Source organism: Loxodonta africana, chromosome 8 (assembly GCF_030014295.1).
Source record: "Loxodonta africana isolate mLoxAfr1 chromosome 8, mLoxAfr1.hap2, whole genome shotgun sequence".
In the NCBI taxonomy this organism is placed as follows: Eukaryota; Metazoa; Chordata; class Mammalia; order Proboscidea; family Elephantidae; genus Loxodonta; species Loxodonta africana.
In genome coordinates this window covers 54,837,150-54,858,934 of record NC_087349.1, presented here as the reverse complement: position 1 = coordinate 54,858,934, position 21,785 = coordinate 54,837,150, and the positions used below count along the sequence as shown (strand labels likewise).

At 35.9% G+C, this 21,785-nt stretch overlaps 1 pseudogene; it reads left to right on the top strand.

Annotated features, from left to right (window-relative positions):
- Positions 1–7,042: 7,042 nt before the first annotated feature.
- On the top strand, positions 7,043–7,612 carry LOC100663788 (mitochondrial import inner membrane translocase subunit TIM14-like; annotated as a pseudogene).
- Positions 7,613–21,785: the final 14,173 nt, after the last annotated feature.

Here is a 21,785-nt window from a genome sequence, read left to right as displayed (position 1 = left end):
GCAGTTCAAATCCACCAGCCACTCCTTGGAAACCCTGTGGGGCAGTTCTACTCTGTCCTATTGGGTCACTATGAGTCTGAATTGACTCAACCTCAATGGCCTTGGTTTCGTTTGTTTGCTTGTTTTGGTTCACCTTTATAAGAGTTTGTTACCCATTCACTGAGGAAGAGTAATGGTTTGACTCCTGTTACCTTCTGGCTGACTCTCCTAGAGGGAAGATCAAGGAGTAGTGTCTGGCAATGCAAAATGTTTTGGAACTATCAGGAACCTGCAATCAACAGGAGCAGAAACTGTTAGAGAAGTTATGTGGCTTTTCTTTTGTCTTCTACCTAAATTGCCTTTATAGTCTTAGCTAATTCATTTGCTTTATATTTTTCAGCGGGAAAAGAGCACATAGAAAAACTGAATTTTTAATGTCTTTTTTTTGTGTGTAGAGAGGGGTGGTAAGCGTAGTAGTTGGAATCATTTTTGGTGACAGACAGGGCCAGGGGTATAAACTATTAGAGTGCAGAGGAACCGCATCTTCTACTGTTTTCCGAGTGATATGCGAACAGATCAGGCAATAGTTGGAAACCGAATCACTGGACTGAATTCCTGTTCATGTCTTCTTTTCTTAAACTAGGAAGGTTATTGTTTGGGGTTAGAATTAGAAAATTTAATGGTACCCAGTTCTTACTCCTCATAATTGTGTTCTCATTCCATCGTATATGTGTTTCTTAACTATCAAAAGGTTTATCACAGGCCCCAAGGTGTCTCTGAAGATGTCTTCTGGAATTGACAGACATCTCTGTGGCCTGGTGTTTGTGCAGACTTACCAGGCCTTGATGGAGTTACTGGGATAAATAGCCCTCATTTCTGTGATACATTTGGAATATCAACTTTTCAGTCTCAAGGAAAAATTGTTCCAATGCTTTACTAGAGAAGCCAGTTCTCACATACTGGTAATGGTTTAATGATTATTAATTAGTGTGTCTTCAGATTGTTTGATATAGCTTCATTGTTTTGGGAAAAACAAGTGTACGCTCTGACTTTACTGTTCTCTCTTGGAGGTATAATGCTATAATGGCTTATGTTCCTTGGGAAGCATCCTTGTAAATTAATGTTATCTTTCATAAACTAAAGTAACTATAGCTCTATTTTGAAAAGTTCTTATTATTCTTTCCATAAACACCTGGAGCTATATGGATTACCCAAGTAAAATAATAAATATTTTAATACCTGATAACATATTCTTTCAAAGGAAAAATATTTATTTTAATTTATATGTCTATAACACACAAACACATACACACTTACAGTATAGACCCAGAAATTGGTCAGTAGTATAATTGAAGCCACCTTCAATGAGTTAGATTACGTTTTCATATTTGTAGAATAAATAGTTTTATGGAATACTGATAATGACAATATAATAATGATTTCCCATGGGCAAAACTTGCTAATTGCTTTTCTTCCCACCTCAAAATTTGGTAAAAAAAACAAAAACAAAAAAAATCCCTTCCTCCAGGAAACCTTGGCCAAAATCTCCCTTTATTTTTGTATCTTTATCATACATTTTTCTAGTACGTATCGTGCAAGCTAACATTCTAAGTGTTCAGTCATTTATTTTCTTCTTTGTTGTTGTTCATGATCCCTGACTAGAGCATAAGAACCTTGAGGGACAGAATTGTCTTCTCTACCTTTTTATACCTTCAGGTTAGAACAGTGTCAAACATACTCTATATGCTTAAGACAGAATGAAGTCTAATTAACAGAGTGATTTTGAATTTCTTAACTTCCTAAATCAGACCAGACTAAACATCTTTGGTTTTATGCTTAAATCTGAGATCTTAGCAAGGAGAGTTTTTTTTTTTTTTTACTATGTGAATTTTACCCTTTCATGGAAGCTGAGGGTTTTATGACAGCGTGGAGTGGTATAATGATCATATAAGAAAGTGTATGTACGTAAGAATGCTTTGTAAAAGTCATATGGTACCAAAAGTTATTTTTATTCTTAAATTTTTTGTTTTACTTTTTACAAGGACTCAGTTAATAAAAATGAATGTCTACATCATCTACGTCCACATTGATTTGACTTAACTTTAAATACCTAAATAATAATTAGAAAGAACAATATAGCCAAAGAGAAATTCACAGTAAACAAATAACACATATAAGCAACTGCAACAACTTTGAAATTATTTTGAAATTTCAGTGTTAGTCCCTGGGCGGTACAGATGGTTAAGTGCTTGACTACTAGCTGAAAGGTTGCAGGTTTGAACCCACTCAGAGGTGCCTCAGATGACAAGCCTGGCAATCCACTTCCGAAAGGTCATAGCCTTGAAAACCCTATGGAGCCACTCTATTCTGCACGCATGGGGTTGCCATGAGTCAGAATCGACTTGATGGTAACTATGAGATATACTTAAATTATATATATACATATATAATTATATACATATAATTATATATACATATAAAATATGAAAAACAGTTATACAGTTATGTCCTTTTAAAAAGCTGGTTTATGTAATGAAGTATACCGCCCATGCTTGGATTTTAAGGACTTTTAATCTATTGTTATTAATATTTGATCATTTATGTCCATATTAATAATGTTTAATTTCTAATAGTCATGAACCAGGACATCTTTAACCAGCTTGTGAACCTTAAAATTTACTGTTTGTTTATTCTTTGGCAAAACTCAATAAGCTACAAATATCAACCCCTCTCCTCTCCAGAAACCATGTATAAAAGAAGCCAAGACTGAAGTGACCCTAGCATTCCTAGACATCTCTGAGTCCATTTGAATCTGAATCTGTTTCCTCATACTTACCACATCATGCTTTTACAGATGTGGTGTCTTCTGCTTCAGGTATTAGAAATGATTTACTGTATCTCTCTTGTTTCTTTTGTAGGCTATTTAACTTAATTATTCTAACATTTTATATTTTAAGACTGGTAATTTATAGTGTATTCTGTTTTCATTAAGAAATCATGAGGAAAATGGTAAATCTTACTATATATTTTTTCTAGTTAAATAGAATTAAGCATCACTAAATGGGACTGTTGCTACTAAGAAGAAAGTAAATAAAATTAGCAAAAAAAAAAATTTAATTATCAGGTATCTCAAAAGAAACATAGTACCATTACATTTACAGAAAATAAATAAGGTAATATGAGCCAAATCAACAACAACAATAGATATATGAAGGTGACACTATTGATTTACCATCAGATAAATATCTAACTTGTTTTTTGTATATTAATTAATTATAGATTTTACTCGGTCTCCTTTTTAGTCAATCTTTTGCTTATCTTATATAGCTTTGAAGGATTATGGTGTCGTATTTGGTCCACAAATAAGCCTATCTTACTGGGAGCAAAATAACTGAATTAAACATGTATATTTTTAAGTATGGCATATTGCATGGCAGAAATTAGACTAATAAAATTGCTAAGTAGAGATATTGCCTGGACCTCTCTTAGTAAAGATACAGGAAATTGTGTAATCCATACATTTATTATCTGCATGTATGAACTACTTGAAAACTGTCCAAGTTAAAAAAAAAAAGTGCTCCTTTAAGTTGCTTAAATTTTCTCCCTGAAGCCTTATTTTACATATTGTATAGATAGCTGGACCCATGCATAATGCTGTCATAATCTCAAATAATTTTGAATAATCTGGTTTTCTTTGATGGGATAAATAAAAGCAGGGCTAGGTTTTTACACCCTCATATATTTTTAGATTTTTAAAATTTTTATTGTAAAGGCCAGTTCATATATATTAAACTCAGACATACTGGAGTTTTATTATTTTTTGTTGTTGTTGTTTTCAGACAAGTATTTGCTGGGCATATCTGAAGTGCTTGCTTTATGGAAGAGAGAAGTGTTTTCTAAGGTGAAAGATAATTTCTTAGACTATTGTCATGGATTGAATTGTGTTCCCCCAAAACATGTGTCAACTTGGCCAGGCCATTATTCCCGTTATTGTGTGGTTGTCCTCCATTTTGTGCTTTGATGTAATTTTCCTATGTGTTGTAAATCCTAATATCTGCCTGTGGTTAATGAGGTAAGTTTAAAATAGAAAAAAAAATATTAAAGAGGAATAGGCTGGTTGTAACACCATTACTCAGATCACATCCTTGATCACATGTAAGGAGAGTTTCCCTGGGGTGTGGCTTGCATACTTCTTATCTTACAAGAGATAAAAGGAGAGAGAAGCAAGCAGAGAGATAGGGACCTCCTCATGCCACCAAGAAAGAAGCGCTAGGATCCAAGCTTTGGACCCAGAGTCCTTGTGCTGAGAAGCTCCTAGACCAAGGCAAGATTGATGACAAGGACTTTCCCCAAAAAGTGATGGAGAGAAAAGCCCTTCCTTGGGAACTGGGACCCTGAATTCGGACTTCTAGCCTCCTAGACTGAAAGAATAAACTTCCGTTTGTTAAAGCCATCCATTTGTGGTATTTCTGTTATAGCATTGCTAGATAACTAAGATGACTATTATAAAATAACCTTAGACATATTATTTGAGAAACTCCCAATTTTGAGAAAGTACACTTCATTTCAAAGATGGATATTCAGAACTCTCAGAATTATTAGTTTACCTGTTTACTAATATTGGGTCCATAGACATTGATCCTAATTTGAATTCAAAAGCAGGTACAAATTTTTTGTAGATATTTTATTTTTATAGTAAATATTTTCATTACAGATTAAGTGCATGCTCATTATTGAAAAACTAGAAAATGTGTATAAACACAGAGAAAAGAACTATTAGTAAAAATTTATCCATAAATTTACTACGTAAAAAGATATATGTTCATTCTTGGCTTAGTTGTGATCTTTATTTTAAAGGTAAAATTTTTATTTGACACCTACCACCTAGATCTTGATTTCTAATATCAATCTCTATTAAAAGGAACCAGGGCTCACTGGAGAAATGCTGATTGTTGGACTGGCATAGGAAATATGCAAAATGAGCCTGGAGCATCTTGCAGTTCCAAAAACGCAAGGAAGAGGTCAAGATACACACACACACACACACACACACACACACACGCACTCACAGTGACAGGGATATGTCGGGGGACACAACTAAACAAAATGTCTCCAGAAGACCAAAGCTAGAATACTTTGAGCAACAAGATAAAGCAGCATTGGAGTAATATCAAAAAACCAAAACCGTTGCCATTGAGTTGCAACCCCATGGGACTGAGTAGAACTCCCCATAGGGTTTCCAAGGCTGTAAATCTTTATGGAGCAAACCACCACTCTTTCTCCTGTGAAGCAGCTGGTGGGTTTGAACATCTGACCTTTTGGCTAGCAGCCTAATGCTTAACCTCTGAGCCACCATGACTCTTCTAGTAACACTGTATGTAAAATAAATATCCATTAGTATGTACTGAAATAAATGAATGAGTAAATAAATTCATAAATGATAGAGAAGAGACGTATCTCCTATGAAGAAGAAATTCAAATAATTTATGTAAATACTCCTCCTTCAAGGAAGGGGAATGTAACTCTATTCCTCAGATGTGACTTCCTTCCAAGAGTACAGCAGTGTGGAAAAGGGGGAGGAAATAATAACTTTACACTGGAACAACCTTGCAAACAATACCTCAAGATTTCAGGTGATAAAGGTCAACAGCAATATTCATAAATCATGTTGAGAGATAATCTGTAGCTTTGATATAATGGGATGAAAACGGCATTTTGTCTGTGTGATCCTCCTTTCAAAACCCAGAATCAGTCTTAAAAAGCAAAAAACAAACCCATTGCCGTCGAGTCAATTCTGATTCAGTCTTACCACAAGGGGAAAAAAACCCCGACAAATTCTATTAGAAGGGAATTCTACAAAATACCTGACCAGTACTTAAATCTGTCAGGATCATCAAAACCAAGGAAAGTCTGAGAAACTGTCACAGCAAAGAGAATCCTAAAGAGACCTGATGAGTAAACATAATGTGATATCCTAGATGGGATCCTGGAACAGAAAAAGGGGAGCTTTTTATTGTGTCTTCTTCACCCCGGTAGTGAAGGAGAGATTCCTGCCTTGGGATTATGGAGATGACTGAACACAAGACACCTGAAACTGGACAGATGAGATCAGCAGCAGTTTTTTAATCACAAATACTCACAGCCTGAGGAAGAACACTGTGCACACGGGGCCGTACAAGGGATGCACTTGGGAACAGACTGAACAACCGGAAGTTGTGGGAGGCAGGATTTGTAGTATCAACAGAGTGGGTGACCCCTGGTTCCAATGGGAGGGTGTGATTGGCTTTTTGAATAATTCCGTGACTGGCAAGGAAATGAAATCACTACTCAGTGCTAAGTACAGAAGGTTGTTTGACTAGGGGACCTTACTCATGAGAAAAGAATAGGAAGGGTAACTTGAAGCTAGGCCATTTGAGACCCTCTCTTTTTTTTTTTTTTCCTATTTCACTAGCTGTTGAGGCAGCACATAATATTGGGCCTCAGTTTTAGCCCTCATACCACAGGATATTAGGTAAAAAAACTAAGGAAATATGAATAAACCATGGACATCAGTTAATATTAATGTGTCAATATTGGCTCATTATAACAAATGGATCATATAAATGTAAGATGTTAATAATAGGGAAAGCTAAGCGTGGAGCATTTGAGAACCCTTTTGTACTATCTCTTCAATGTTTTAGTAAATATAAAACTGTTCTAAAAACAAAGTATTTTTAAAAATTATTTATTTTATAGGGACACTTGGGGTCAGTGGCCAAAGCCTCTGGGTTGAGAACCAATGTACTCCTGTTGAAAGCAGGGGAGACAAACTAGCCACCATGGCCAGTAGAGTAGTAGCAGTTGGACTGACATTGCTAATGTGGGATTTTCATACCAGTATGTTTTGCAAGGAAACCCTGGTGGCATAATGATTAAGAGCTACGGCTGCTAATCAAAAGGCTGGCAGTTCGAATCCATCAGGCGCTCCTTGGAAACTCTGTGGGGCAGTTCTGCTCTGTCCTATAGGGTCGCTATGAGTCAGAATCGATTTGATGGCAACGGGTACGGGTATGTTTTGCAAAGCATGGAGCGTGTGGAGCCTCAAGCTTTTCAAAGTCTACCAAAATCTGCCTTCAGTGGTGGCTATTACAGAGGTGGTTTTGAATCCAAAATGCAAAACAAGAAGCAACATTAATACTGGGCATTAGCCCTACTGCCAATAAAGGAAAAATCAGAGATGCTCATCAACATATTATGCTCTTAAGTCACCCAAAGGAGAGTCTCTTTATATAGCAGTCAAAATCAATGAAGCTGAAGATTTACTAAAAGGTCAAGCTAAAAAATGAAGTAAATGTGTAATGAATTTTTAGTCCATATTAGTTCATGTATGTGAGTACCAACTTTTTATGATAAATGCCTCAAAGCTTAAAGGAAAGTTGTATTCAAAAGCACATAGATTCACTATAGTGAGAAAGTCTATAAAAGGTGAATCATTCCCTGGTGAGCAAGGTTAATGTCTTCCAAATGAATGCCTGCTTTATTTTTATAGTTCTAGGTTATCACCCTTCTGCCATTAGTTTTGATACCAAATATCAGATTTTATCATAATGAACAAATATTGTGAATTAGCTATTCTCTTAATTACTTATTTTTTAAAATAAAAAAGAATATGTGAATTACAGGTAGTCTCCGACTTATGACAGGGTTCTGTTCCAATGACTCCTTCATAAGTCGTTTCTGACATAAATCAAATAACTTTTTTTTTTTAGTTTTCATTATTATTGCCTCTTATGATCAGTATCTTTATAAATCCCATCTTAATTTGTCTTTGGGGGTTGGAAACGTTATATATAAACTTACAGATATAATGACATCAGCAAATTAAGTGTCACAATATTGTATGAAGTACACACTACTAATGATGAGATGTACCAAAAAAAAAAAAAAAAGTATGGTCATAAGTGTGGTTCCTCATAACTCGAATGCATCGTTAAGTCGGGGACTAAAGAATCCAGATTACCATTATAATAGGCTCTGATGCAAAGAAAGCTACGTATTAGTCATGTGTTCTAAATCAATCTTAAATATTAAAATAGAAAAGCAAATCTTTTTTCTACTCTGCCTGTGCTATTTATTGATATTGACAAGATCCATTATCAATGCCAGATGTCTTCAGTTCTACAGACTGATTATGCTTCCAAAATTCTTGCCAAATCGACTAGATGACTACTTATTCGTTTTTTCTCTTCTTTGAATCTCAGGGATATTTTGTACATTAAATATTTTAAAGACTGTTTCCCATCAAATGTCATATTTGTCATACACATATCACTACTATTTTGAAAACTAAAATTATACCTAGGAGACCTCTACCTGTACTCCTTCCACCCAAGGGGGAAAAAAAGAGAAAAAACTCTAAGAAGCTGAGACTTACCTGTGTTCCAGTCCAAGCGGAGTGGGCAGGAAATGTCAGCTGCCATCTCCCCTTCTACCTATTAATTATATATGACTCTTTATTAACCTCCAAAATGTCAGTGCTCTCTCTCTCTCTCTCTGTCTCTCTCTCTATATATATATATGTAAAAATATCACTTCACACCTTGCTCTTTCTCTTCCTTGTATTCAAAATTGCTGTATTATTTTTTAATTATGTTTTACTGTCTTTTCGTGAGCTCCCTTTACAGTTAGACCAAAGGCCCTGTCATTTCACCTTTTCTATCTAAGCTTTTGTACAATGTCTTAGTTGGAAACCCTGGTGGCATAGTGGTTAAGTGCTACGGCTGCTAACCACCAAAGGGCCGGGAGTTCAAATCCGCCAGGTGCTCCTTGGAAACTATGGGACAGTTCTACTCTGTCCTATAGGGTCACTATGAGTCAGAATCGACTCGACGGCCCTGGGTTTAATGTCTTAGTTGTTATCTCATATTGATAATTATTTAATAATTACCTGGCTCTATGCTTTAGAGTTAACTGAAGTTTCCGCTGAGTTTGTGTTCTGCTGTGGCAATTGCCAAAAAATTTAGGCATGCATTTTTACTCTTTCTGTTTTTAGTTTGCATGAGTCATAGCACAAAAACACATTTCAAGATATTCTTTGGGAAAAGTCATGTAACCTAATCCTAGAATGTGTGATTAAAGGGTCTTTTTTGTTGTTGATACCCCACTGAATTTCCTAAAACACTGAAAGTGTCTGAAAAAGACTCGGATAAATTATGACTAATATGCTCTGAGCTCTCATTGGAATCTTAGATTCATGGTTTCCATTTTTGTTACACAAGAGAAACTAGAAAAATGGAAAAAAATAGAGATTCTGCCTATGATAATTTAACTTAATCAAAAAGAGGAATGAAGCAATATAATATTCTGACTAAAAACTTAAAAAATGTATGCCTAGTTTCCTTAATAGAAATATGTGCAATTCATATTTTAGCATAGACTTTCACCTCATCTCCCTCTTTTCTGCTTTCTGTCAATATATTTTTCAAGTAGTTGATGGCTTATAAACAATTATAACTAGGAATATAGTTTCTTAGAGTTGCTATAACAGAATACCACAAGTATATGGCTTTAAGGAACAAAAGTTATTTTCTCACAATTTAGGAGGCTAGAAGTCCAAATTCAGGGCACCAGCTCTAGGGGAAGGCTTTTGGTCTCTGAAGGCTCTGGGGGAAGGTCCTTGTCCCTTTTCAGCTGCTGTTCCCCGGTTCCTTGGCGATCTTCACGTGAAGTGGAGTCCGCCTTCCTCCATTTGTGCAATCTTGCTTTCTTGCCTAGTCTGCTCTTTTTATATCTCAAAAGTGATTGGCTTAAAACACACCCAAAGGAGGATGAGAATGATGGTTGCACAACGGGAAGAATGTAATCAATCAATGTCACTAAATCGTCCATGTAGAAACTGTGGAATCTGTGGATGCTTTGCCGTGTGTATTCTCAACAGCAACAAAATAAATAAAATTTAGAAAAAAAAACCCACACCCTACACCTATATGACCTCATTAACATAACAAAGAAGTCACTATTCCCAAATGGGATAACATCCACAGGTGTAGGAATCAGGATTTATAACACATATTTTGGGGGGACACACTTCAATCAATAACAGATACTATTTTAAAAAAAAAATCCTTTGTAAATGAAAATAACCACCTCAAATCTTACCCATTTTCAGGGTAAATTATTCATATCAGAGGACTAACTCTTTAAATATTAGTGCAATTGCATACTTATGAATTTTATCCCAAGCATTTTTGCAGATTTAAAATTTGCTCTTTGGCCACGCTAACTTCTATCTTATCACTTTATGTATTTCCATATCATAATCTAATTAGTGTGATATATTAGCAGGTTGGTAAAAGGTAGCGTGGCCAGATTCTTTGGTCTGCAGATGTATTTGCATGATGAAATGGCTTAAGATAAGTTATTTGCACTTTTAAGGCGGGAAGTTAATACACATCAAGAAATTGGATCGGCTTTGAAGTTAAGACTTTTATCACCTGTAAAGTAGCTGTTCAAAAGCATTTATACTGAATTTACAGATAATAAATGTTCCCTTTCTTTGGCTTGCTTCGCATTTTGCAGAACCGTGGGGATTGTTGTCTTAGACTTCACTGTGATGAAGTTTGGCAGAGAGCACTCATTGTTCAGGTTTTAAAAAGGGCAAGTTTTTGGCAGGAATCAACTGCATAGAAAAGGAATGCTGTGCTTACACATGTGCACTCAATAAACCCTCAGAGAGCCTGGGCCCAGATATTACAAGATTCCTCACCCCGCCCTACGCTCAGCCAATGGATATTGATTGTTTAGAATCCTTCTTTTGTTATGTCACTATCACACAGCTCTTTTCATGTTTCCGAAAATGGTACTTTGGATTCATATTTCAAAAGCTATTAGTGCACAGTGATTAGACTTTCATATCCTGTGCACTTTCACTCAAAGTTTATTAAAAAATAACAGTTGTATTCAGATTTGCTATTTTTTTTTTTTTAGTATCTAACATTCATATATTGTCATCTCAATGAGGACCAACACTCGTTGTTTTCTAGATTTGTAGCCCTTGGTTATTTCTGATAATCAGAAATGAAGCTTTGAAGTTTCCCTTTTTCCTATTATGTACAAACTGCATCGAAAAGTATGTGTGCTTTAACTAGATAATGTGTTAGGAAGAGCAAAGCCAAAAATTTATAAATTCCCCAAATCAATAAACAAAACAAACCAGTGCCAGTCACATGGGCCTACAGTTCTCACAGGGCTTTGGCTTCACTAATTTGTCTTTCCAGTTGGAGTCATTTTATGTCTTCCTTTTTTATTGCCCACACCTCTCCTGGCCTCCGGTTCCTGCTGCCACTGCCCCCTCACCCCCTCATATATCCACTAAATCTTTCCTGGAAAAGTACTTTTCACTCAAATCCTGACTACCTGTCCCTACCAGGATAGAATTGCTTATTCCAGTCCCTAATAACTTTTCCTTCCCTCTTACTCTGTGCCACGCCACAAGACTAAGTTCCTCAAGAATAAAGATAAATCATTGTTACCTAGACATTTTTGTCTGTATTCCTTGCATTTCACCAAGTCTTATACATAATAGAACTACAATCTCTCTTACTTAAATTGAAATGAATTTATTCAGAAAACCTATGTGTTTTCCTCTGGTTACTTCTTTGGATCTGTAATTCCTTCACACAAAAGTTATTTCACACATAATATTCCTCATATATTCATGTTGCAGTTGATGCCATCCTATCTCTAATTCCTCATTCATCTTTTCTTTAAATTCAAGAAATATATATTCAGAGCCTAATGTGTGCTGGGCATTATGAGAGTAACTGATGAAACACAGATGAAAAGTCACAGCTGCTGCTGTGAAGTAAACAATTTATATATATATATATATATCTTCGTCATCATCATAGATCAAATCAAATATCCTTATTATTTCAAAATTCAAAGAAACAACAGGTTCTATTCTTAGCCTTGGTCTTTTCTCTCTACAGCCTTTTCCTTAATTATGTCATCTTTTTGTTTAACTCCTGCTTTTACCTACATGTAGATTATGCCCAGAATATTATCTCCAACTCTTATTTCTTTTTTGTGCCCCGGTTATTCCACCTCACCATTACAAGCCCCAGCTCATCACCTGGGTATTAGTCCGGGTTGCTCTATACTTTATTTATAAAGGAGGTCATTCACTTTGTTAACGGAAACTCCCAGAGCCTTTGAGTAGGAGAGCTTTGAACTGAGGCTTTATAGTGTGGGTGAGAATGTTGTACAGTGGTTAAAACTATGGCCTATGAAAGCAGACAGCCTGGGTTCAGATCCCAGCTGTTATTTCTTAGTGGTGTGATTCAGACAAGTTACTCAACCTTTTTTACCTATTAGTTTCCTATCTGTTAATTGGGAATTTATGAAAGTACTGGCCTCCTAGGGTTATTTTGAAAAATGAGTTAATAAGGAAAATAGAACACTGTATGACACCTTATAAGAAGTGTGTGTTATCTTTTTGGGTTTTTTGGACTTACACAGATGATGTGTATTTCACATAGGTCAGATTTCCACTTCATCTGTACCCACACTGTTCTATTGCCACCTTATTCTTTATCTGCTGAGTTCCATCATTCAAAGAACAGTTCATGGACGATCTTCTTCAGGTATATTTCCAGATAAGAGAATGATATATTAGGACTGACTGTTAACACCTCTCTCTTTTCCACAGAAATGCATTTATTTAAAGAGAGATAATTTTGAGGCATGCTGCAACAAATCATGTCATAGTACATGAGGGGAGAAGTCAGGGCAGAGGAATCCCTCAGTACCACTTGTCACAGAAGCAACAGCCAATTATAGAAGCTAAACAGAAAGTAAAAAAGTCCTTGTTGTTGTTGTGCGCCCTATTGCTTAGCATTGTACTGTTCTTCTAGTTATCTACTACTGGATTTGTAACAGTGCCCATTTTCTTGCTACGATGCTCCATCTGGAATAAGCAATGCAGATTTGTTCAACAGCCTCTCTCTACCATATTTTTGTTTGTTTGTTTTAACTCAATTCTTAGATATTTCTTTAGCTCTTCTTCTTGAGCCTCTTGTCATACTGATCCCCACAGCTTACTTCCCCGTGACCACTGCCTGTGCCCCTTCTACTAGGTGTTGCTCATAGGACCTCTCATTAAATGCTGTCCGTATTCTTCAGTTTCAGAATATTCTATCGTAGTCCTCCTTTAGAAAGTAGGAAAGAGAAACAAAGTGACCTAATTCATTGTCCACCCACTTGAGGGTATAGACATTGGCCCCGCAACATTCTTCTGTAGTACATTCTCACGCCCAGGGACTAGAACTGTTTTAGACAGCACACTAGTCCTGAGCTTCCCCTGCTTTGCCTGTCTAGCCATGAGGAAGCACTACTAGATCTTTACTCCCTAAACTTTGGGCTTTAAAGGACCTTGTAGGAAAGTGCATTTCAGCACTTCTGAATTTCAGTTGCCTAAGGGAAACTAAGCCCTTATCTCTCAAGGAGAAAGTTTATGAAGAATACAGAGATAAATGAGTGAATTCTGCATTTGGGTGTAAGAAATCTAATGTTCAAAGAGATTCATTGTCCCATCTACTTGGCAGTTTTCTGGAATATAACTAAATAGAACCACCAAGTATGTTAATAAATGACATTTTCCAGAAATTCAACTTAAAAAGGTCACTTCAGCTTCTGAGCAAGTGGAAGTGAAACTGAATAAATGTTCCGGTTATTTTATGGGAAAATACTTTTCTAGTGCTTTTCTCAGTATTGTTACAGATTAGTCTGTTACCAGAATTTTCTTTTTTGATTATGGGTGTTCATCCATATATTCTATATTAATAATAACTTATTAACCCCTATCTCAAAGAAAGTGAAATGTTTTAGAGATACAATAAATAGGACTTTCTTAAAATATTTTCTAAATAATCATAAAGCCTATCAGTATACAATATGCACCCTAGGGCGATTAAATATTTTATGGTTGCAAAAATGATTCTATTATTTTATCGTGTGCACAGGGAAAAAAATATATATGTTGTTGTGTGCCATAGCAACCCCATGTAACAGTAAAACAGGCTCATAAGACTTTCCAGGCTATAATCTTTATGGGAGCAGACCACTAGGCCTTTCTCCTGTGGTGCTGCTGGGTAGGTTCAAACCCCTGACCTTTTTCAGTTAGCAGCTGAGCGCTTAACCATCGTGGAGCCCTGGTGGCACAGTGATTAAGAATTTGGCTGCGGACCAAAAAGGTCAGCAGTTTGAATCCACTAGCTGCTCCTTAGAAACTCTATGGGGCAGTTCAGCTCTGTCCTATAGGGTCGCTATGAGTATAAACCGACTCGATGGCAAGGGATTTAGTTTATATACATTTCTGTGGAGCTCTGGTGGTGCGGTGGTTAAAAGCTCAGCTGCTAACCAAAAAGTCGGTAGTTTGAATCCACCAGCTGCTACTTGGAAACTTTATGGGCAGTTCTGGTCTGTCTTATGGGGTCACTATAAGTCGAAATCAACTCAATGGCAATGGGTTTGATTTTTTATATACCCATAGGTATCTATTTAGCTACCTAACTACCTTTCACACGTGACATTTTCTATGCCATGAGTTTTAAAGGAAACTTTATTAGAGTAAATCAAGAGAAGGAAATAATTTTAAACATAAACCCAAGAATTGGTTTGGTTTAAGGTGCAGTTTAGTTTTGTATTCTGTTGTGTTTGTTTTTTGTAAATCTACTCATTCCTTCTGGATTTTAGTTTTTTGGGTTTTTTTTTAGTGAATGACTATTTGTAAATATGCTGGTTTGCCTCTTGGTGGGATTTTAACTAAATAAGATACTTTATATTGTTTCTCAGTGTTTTTAGGGGCAAGCTTTCTTTTTCAAATGAATACTTGTAGATTGTCATTCATGAGGACCAGCCAGCCTGGTACTGTGTTTTCCAGATAGTTCCAGGGTCACTAAAAGAAGGTGATTTGAATCAGGATGACAATTTTTGTTCCAGGTCCTCGGACCAGGACTAAAGGCACTGTAAGGAAGGTGGGATAATCTTGGAGCTATCATTCATGTTGTTATGTTGGGGGACCTCTAACCCCTGGTTTGTCTCTGACTGCCCCTCCTCTGTCACTGGTTCCTCTCTATCCTTCTCCCACAAAATGTACTTTCTCCATGGTTCTTTTCTTTCTACAGACTTTCCTTACTGATCCACTCACTTTCCTAATTCTTTGTAAATGAAAATTACACATAAATTATTAACCCTTTCTTATCTCCTTTCTGGTCTTGATCATTTTGCCACATGTTTTTCAGGCAAGCCCTGGTTTAGGACAATTGATCATCCAATTAAAAAGAAGTTTAAGTTTTTATTATGATCTCATCATGTGCTTTTTTCTATTGTGTTCATGATTTTGTGTACATAAGTGTTTATACTATATTGTGGTGGAAAGAAAGGGAACTTTGGAGTTATAACCACAATTTTTCTGTGTATTATTTGGGAAAATTTGGGAAGTTACTTAACTCTCTAAGCCTTGGTACACTCATGTATTGAAATAGGGTTTATGACAGTATTTCATGCAAAACATTTGTGAGCATTAATTGAGAAATTATAAATAAAGACTCTATTTCAGTGCCTGGCATCACTGATATTTAAGAAATCAACATCAGTAGTTTTATTTATCCTTGCCAGTATATATCAAACTTCTCCTACTGATTGCCAAGGTCCTGAAAGACATGGTACAGAATTTAGATATAATTCCATTGGCAGTGGAGCGCCGTTGAAAGTTTTTTAACCATGAAGTAACCCAAGAATTAGTGATTTAGGAAGATGAACGTAGCAATTATTTTCCAGGAGACCAATTAAGAGAGTATTTTCATAGATGTAATTGCTGTTGTTAGGTGCCATTGAGTCCGTTCCAACTCTTAGAGATGCTATGTACAACAGAATGAAACACTTCTGGGTCCTGCATCACCTTCACAATTGTTGTTATGCTTAAACCCATTGTTGTGGTCACTGTGTCAATCCATCTCGTTGAGGCTCTTCCTTTTTTTTGGCTGACCCTCTACTTTACCAAACACGATGTCCTTCTCCAGGGACTGATCCCTCCTGATAACTTGTCCAAAGTGTGTGAGATATAACCTGGTTATCCTTGCTTCTAAGGAGCATCCTTGTTGTACTTCTTCCAAGACAGATTTGTTCATTCTTTTGGCAGTTCATGGTATATTCAGTATTCTTTGCAATACCACAATTCAAAGGCATCAGTTCTTCTTTGGTCTTCCTTATTCATTGTCCAACTTTAGCATGCATATGAGGGAATTGAAAGCACCATGGCTTGGGTCAGATGCATACCTAGGTATAACAGGGCCTGGGTTAAATATTAGAGATAGGTACTAGGGAATTTATCAAAATATCAGACTTTGTTATTTATATGGTTCATAATTTTGCAAAAAAAAAAAAATGTATTCAAAGCCTTATTATTATAATGGAAACTGCACTCAGCCTGACTTAGAACCGTTTTATATTCTCCTCAGAATGTATGTGTTAACCTTCAGATTTCTTCGCGGGTGTTACACGTTTTGAAATGAAGGTATATTGTTTCCAAAATTTACATTAGAACACACTTTTTCACTCTTTACAATACAATATGGTACATTCTATTTCCCTAACAAGAGTATAAATTCATTAGGAAGGAGAACTATGTCTACATCTTGTAATAATTCTCCTTGGCACCCAGGATAACAATGCTTGTTGAATCATAATAACAGATTAAAAAAAAGAAAATCAAAATAGGGTTGGGAGAGCTGAAAATAAGATCCAGAGTCATATATAAACCGAACCCATTGCCATCAAGTCAATTCCGACTCATAGCGACCCTACAGGAAAGAGTAGAACTGCCCCATAGAGTTTCCAAGGAGCACCTGGTGGATTCAAACTGCCAACCTTTTGGTTAACAGCCATAGCACTTAACCACTACATCACTAGGGTTTCCTGAGTCATATATAGGATCAACAAAATATTATTTTCTTTTAATAAATAATGAAGTAGATATTTCAGCTTTTTTTTTTTTCAGTTTTATTTGAAAGAATCAGGGAGTCTTAGAACTATTCTCTCTCTCTCATCAAAGATAGCTAAACTAAGTCTCTTAGGTGACAGTAGGTATTTAATTAAAAATACAAAGTCTTATGCGCTTTTATAACCTTTCGTACCATAAGCTATTATCTCTGAAAATGTTCTAAGTACTCTGTTTTGCCTCCTTACTGTCAACTTATGTTGGCCTTAGGTTATCTGCATTCAAAAGAATGTTTAGAGTGAAAAATACTATGTGAAAGTAGCAGACAATTTGTTGGTACTGAAAAACCAGTATTTCTAAGGTTCAGTTTTACGGTATTAAAAAAAATGCTGAATTTGTTCATATTCCATACAAAATTTTCAAATGTCTCCAGTCATATGTGTTTTGTTAAAACTTGTTTGACAGAACTATTGCCTGAGGGTCTCTGTTTATTTGTTTTTCTTAATTCCAGCCTTGGAAGTAATCAGAGTGAAGCCTGATAAATTATCAGTTTCAGAATAAAAAAAATCAGTATCAGAATATCTATTTGGAAATTCCCCTAATTAAGAAAAAATAGTAATAAAACATTTTTTTTGTAATCTTTCTTATACACTCGTGGTATTTCAAAACAAAAAGCAACTTGATGGAATATCTAGTTGTATTTCCATATTTTACAGACAAGAATGAGCATAATCTAATGTGAATTCCCTCCCTCTCTCCCTTCTCCCTCTTCTACCTCTTCCTCCTGTTTTCCTCTCTCTCTTCCTTAAACATGAGAGAACATTTTCTATATTCCAGGACCAGTGCTAAGTGTTCAGAAAAATTTATGATCTGTGTCTATGAGATACTATGTGCAAATACTATGTGCACAAAACTGCAATTGTAATTCAAGTCTCTTCACTCCTAAAATTGTAACCATACTGCTTCTTACTGATGTCAAAAAGTGCTTTAGAAAAGAGATATTGTGTGTTCTACCAAACTGTTGACACTTCTTCTAAGGCAAGGTGAAGATTACTAGTAACACAACGATGATGATTCCTGGAAGTACAAAAATAATTTTCTTGTCCAACACCCCCAAGAATTCTAGTCTGCTGTTCACCAATATCTACAGAGCTGCCCTTGATATAGTCTCTATCTAGATACTTTTCCTTATAAGGAAAAATAACTTTAGATAGATAGATAGATACACATACACATATATATGTATTTATATACACCTAAGTTTTTTTTTTTTTAAGTAAGTAGAGGGTCAGCAAAAAAGAAGACCTTCAACAAGATCGATTGATACAGTGGCTGCGTCAGTGGGCTCAAGCATAGCAACAGCTATAAGAATGGCACAGGACCAGGCAGTGTTTCATTCTGTTGCACATATAGGGTCGCTATGAGTTGGAATTGACTCGATGGCACCTGACAACAACAACATATATCCATATGTGTATACTATAGAATTAACATGTTACCTGATAGACGTAAAATAGTAATTAAGTTTTGGAAAGCTATTGGCTTTTTTTTTTTTTTTTTTTTGATAGGAGAAGAGTCAAAGCACTGGGGAAAAGAGAAAAATCCTATTGTCTTGTGTAAATCAGTTTTTATAACGACAGGAAATAATGCAAAAGCACAAGCTGACGTGTACTCTCAAGTTATAACACTCATCACATGAAATCACCTGTTTCCTAGTTTGTGCCCTTGCTTATAATGTAGGTTTTATGAGGACAGGAATATGTCTATGTTGATCACCCTTGTATCACTATAAGGCCAATAAATACATGACAAGTGCTCAAAAGGAACTGTTAAATAAATTAGTGATCCTTTTTTTTTTTTTTGTATAGGGAAAATATTTGTGAAGTATACTTTACGGTGCTCTCACCACCTTAGGACATTCAGGAAGATTCAGGCAACCTGGAAAACGTGAAGTCTTTGATTTGCTGTCTTTTTCTGATTTGAGTTTACCTCTGACCTACTTTGCAGTTATCCATCAATTTTAGGGTCACTTCATCGTTCAGAAAACCTAATCCAGGGATAGGTTTGCTTCAAGGGCAATTTGCGCGCATCCGTGTTCTATAACTCATTGACAGTCGTTCGGTTCTTTTAAAATAAAAATAGATTGTACTTCAATACAGTTAAAAGTTATTAAGTAGTATTTGCTGTTAATTATTCCTTGAATGACTTGTTCTGAGTATCCTATAGAAAGGATGAAGCTCTTCTGAGGTTGATGTTTGACTGCACTCCCTCTCCCTGCAAAAAAGCTAAGTAATGGATGGATTATATGGGCAGATATAGTCCTTTTCCATATATGTGTTTTATTTTTATAAGAACCCCAGGTTGATTCATGTACTTCTGCAATTAGACTATGGTAAGACATGTACAAATTACTGCCACACCATTCAGTTATAGTGTAGACTTCAGTTCAAAATAAATGTCCTCATCAAAAATATTCATGTTAACAGTACAGAATGCAGCTACTGACATTTGTTTATACCTTTTTGTCTCTTCCAGGTATAAAGACTTATCTAAAAATTTGCCACTTTCTGTTTTTCATCTGGGTGTGAACAAAGAAAAAGAGATAACATTTTCACACAATCTCATGGTTTCTTGATGTGGTCACCTTTAATAATAGAAACCAAAAGAAACATTTCCCAATGTATTCATCACAATTGTATCAGGAAGCAGATGTGCAGTTTTATTTTTCTTTTAAATCATGTATTTATTTATTGCACTACATCTTTCAGTTGTGAGTATTTTCCTGTAGAGGGAAATTCCATCCTTCCTGGAATAATAATTTCCCAAGTTTTATACTTTTTTTTTTTTTGGACTGGCAATTTGATACAAAAATACAGTCTCCCTTACATGTATTGGTCTTTTGATTCTATTTCTGAACAGGTAGACTTTGGGGACTTACAATGCCTCCCAAGGATGTTTCAATAATATTATAAAAATAGATGAAGGCAATTTTAGGAAAAAAAAAAAAAAAAAGCACATTCATACTAAGAGATAAACAAGTGAATTTCCAACAATAGGATGAGCTGCCCAGAAAATGATATCATCCAAAGGTGACAATGTATAATAATGTTACTCTCTTACTAAACTGTCCATTCTTCTAGCTCTCTCATTCCTTTTCTTCCTTCCTGCTGAAATGATTTCTGTCTCTATCAGGACATCTTCAACCTTTGGCTCTCTTCCATATTTCCAGAGGCTCTTGGCTTCGCTTTGCACATTTCCATCTAAGACTTACAGATTAGAAATTTCAAACACTTCAGCCTATCATATCATCAGGATTATTATACTATCTCGTCTCCTGACTTTTTGATGTAGGTGACATAGTTTCCTTCATAATGATGCATAATCTGGTTTTGGCTTTATGATCTCCAGATGGACTTCTGTTCGCCTTTATCTCATGAAACACCTGCTGTTTCACCAGCCACCCTGCTGGTGGATATTTCTCTAAGCTCACTCATTTGTGTTGGTATCAGGACATTGTTTCAGCCAGTTTTTCACAAATTTGGTAATTTACATTCACACTTACAATGCTTATATCATTCAGACAGTGGTTCTAATCAGGAAATTTTCTATTTTAAGTAGTTTTGGCCACTATCAAGTATGCCATCCTGTACAAAACCTCCAATTCATGTTTCCTTATCCATCTTTATGTTCTTCCAGACCTTCAAACACAAAATGTCTAATGTAAAACAGAGTAGTAGTCATTATTTTGTATGTTTGTTTAATGACTTTCTTAACTTCTTGTTATTTCTCTTCTCACCATTCAACTAGTAACTCAAATTTTACACATCAGCCTTTTCTGACTGTGGGCCTGGTTAGCCTAGGTTTCCATCTTGACTCTGTCATTTGCCAGCTTGTATCCTTGGACAACTTACTTTTTTTGTCTATTCCTCAGTTTCAACATCTATAAAATGAGGTAACAAGAATATTTAATTCATAGGTTATTGTGGAGATGAAATGAGTTAATACGTGTACACATCTTAGGATAATCTCTGATCCTTAGTAAGCCCTGAATAAATGTTAGCTACTATGTTTATACATGTTTTATTACACCTCAACATAAAGAAAATAAAAATCCTCACAGCTGGACCAATAAGCAATATCATGTTAAGTGAAGAAAACACTGAAGTTGTCAAGGATTTCATTTAATTGGGTCCACAATCAATGCCCATGAAAACAGTAGTCAAGAAATCAAATGATGTATCACACTGGGCATGTCCACTGCAAAATGCCCCTTTGAAGTATTAGAAAGCAAAGATATCACTTTGAGGACTAAGGGTATGCCTGACCTAAGCCATGGTATTTTCAATCACCTCATATGCATGTGATGAAAACTGTGGTGGTGTAGTGGCTAAGTGCAACGGCTGCTAACCAAAAGAATGGCAGTTTGAATCCACCAGGTACACCTTGGAAGCCCTATGGGGCAGTTCTACTCTGTCCTATAAGGTCGCTATGAGTCAGAATCGACTCAAAGTCAATGGGTTTGGTTTTTTTGGTTATATGCACATGAAAGCTGTACAATGAATAAGGAAGACTGAAGAGGAATTGATGACTTTGAATCACGGTGTTGGTGAAGAATATTGAATGTATCATAGGCTGCCAGAAGAACAAACAAATCTATCCTGGAAGAAGTACAGCCAGAATGCTCCTTGGAAGAAAGAATGGCGAGACTTCATCTTAAATACTTTGGACATACTATCAGGAGGGGCCAGCACCTGGAGAAGGATATCATACTTAATAGAGTGTCAGCAAAGAAGAGGAAGACCCTCAATGAGATGGGTTGACACAGTGG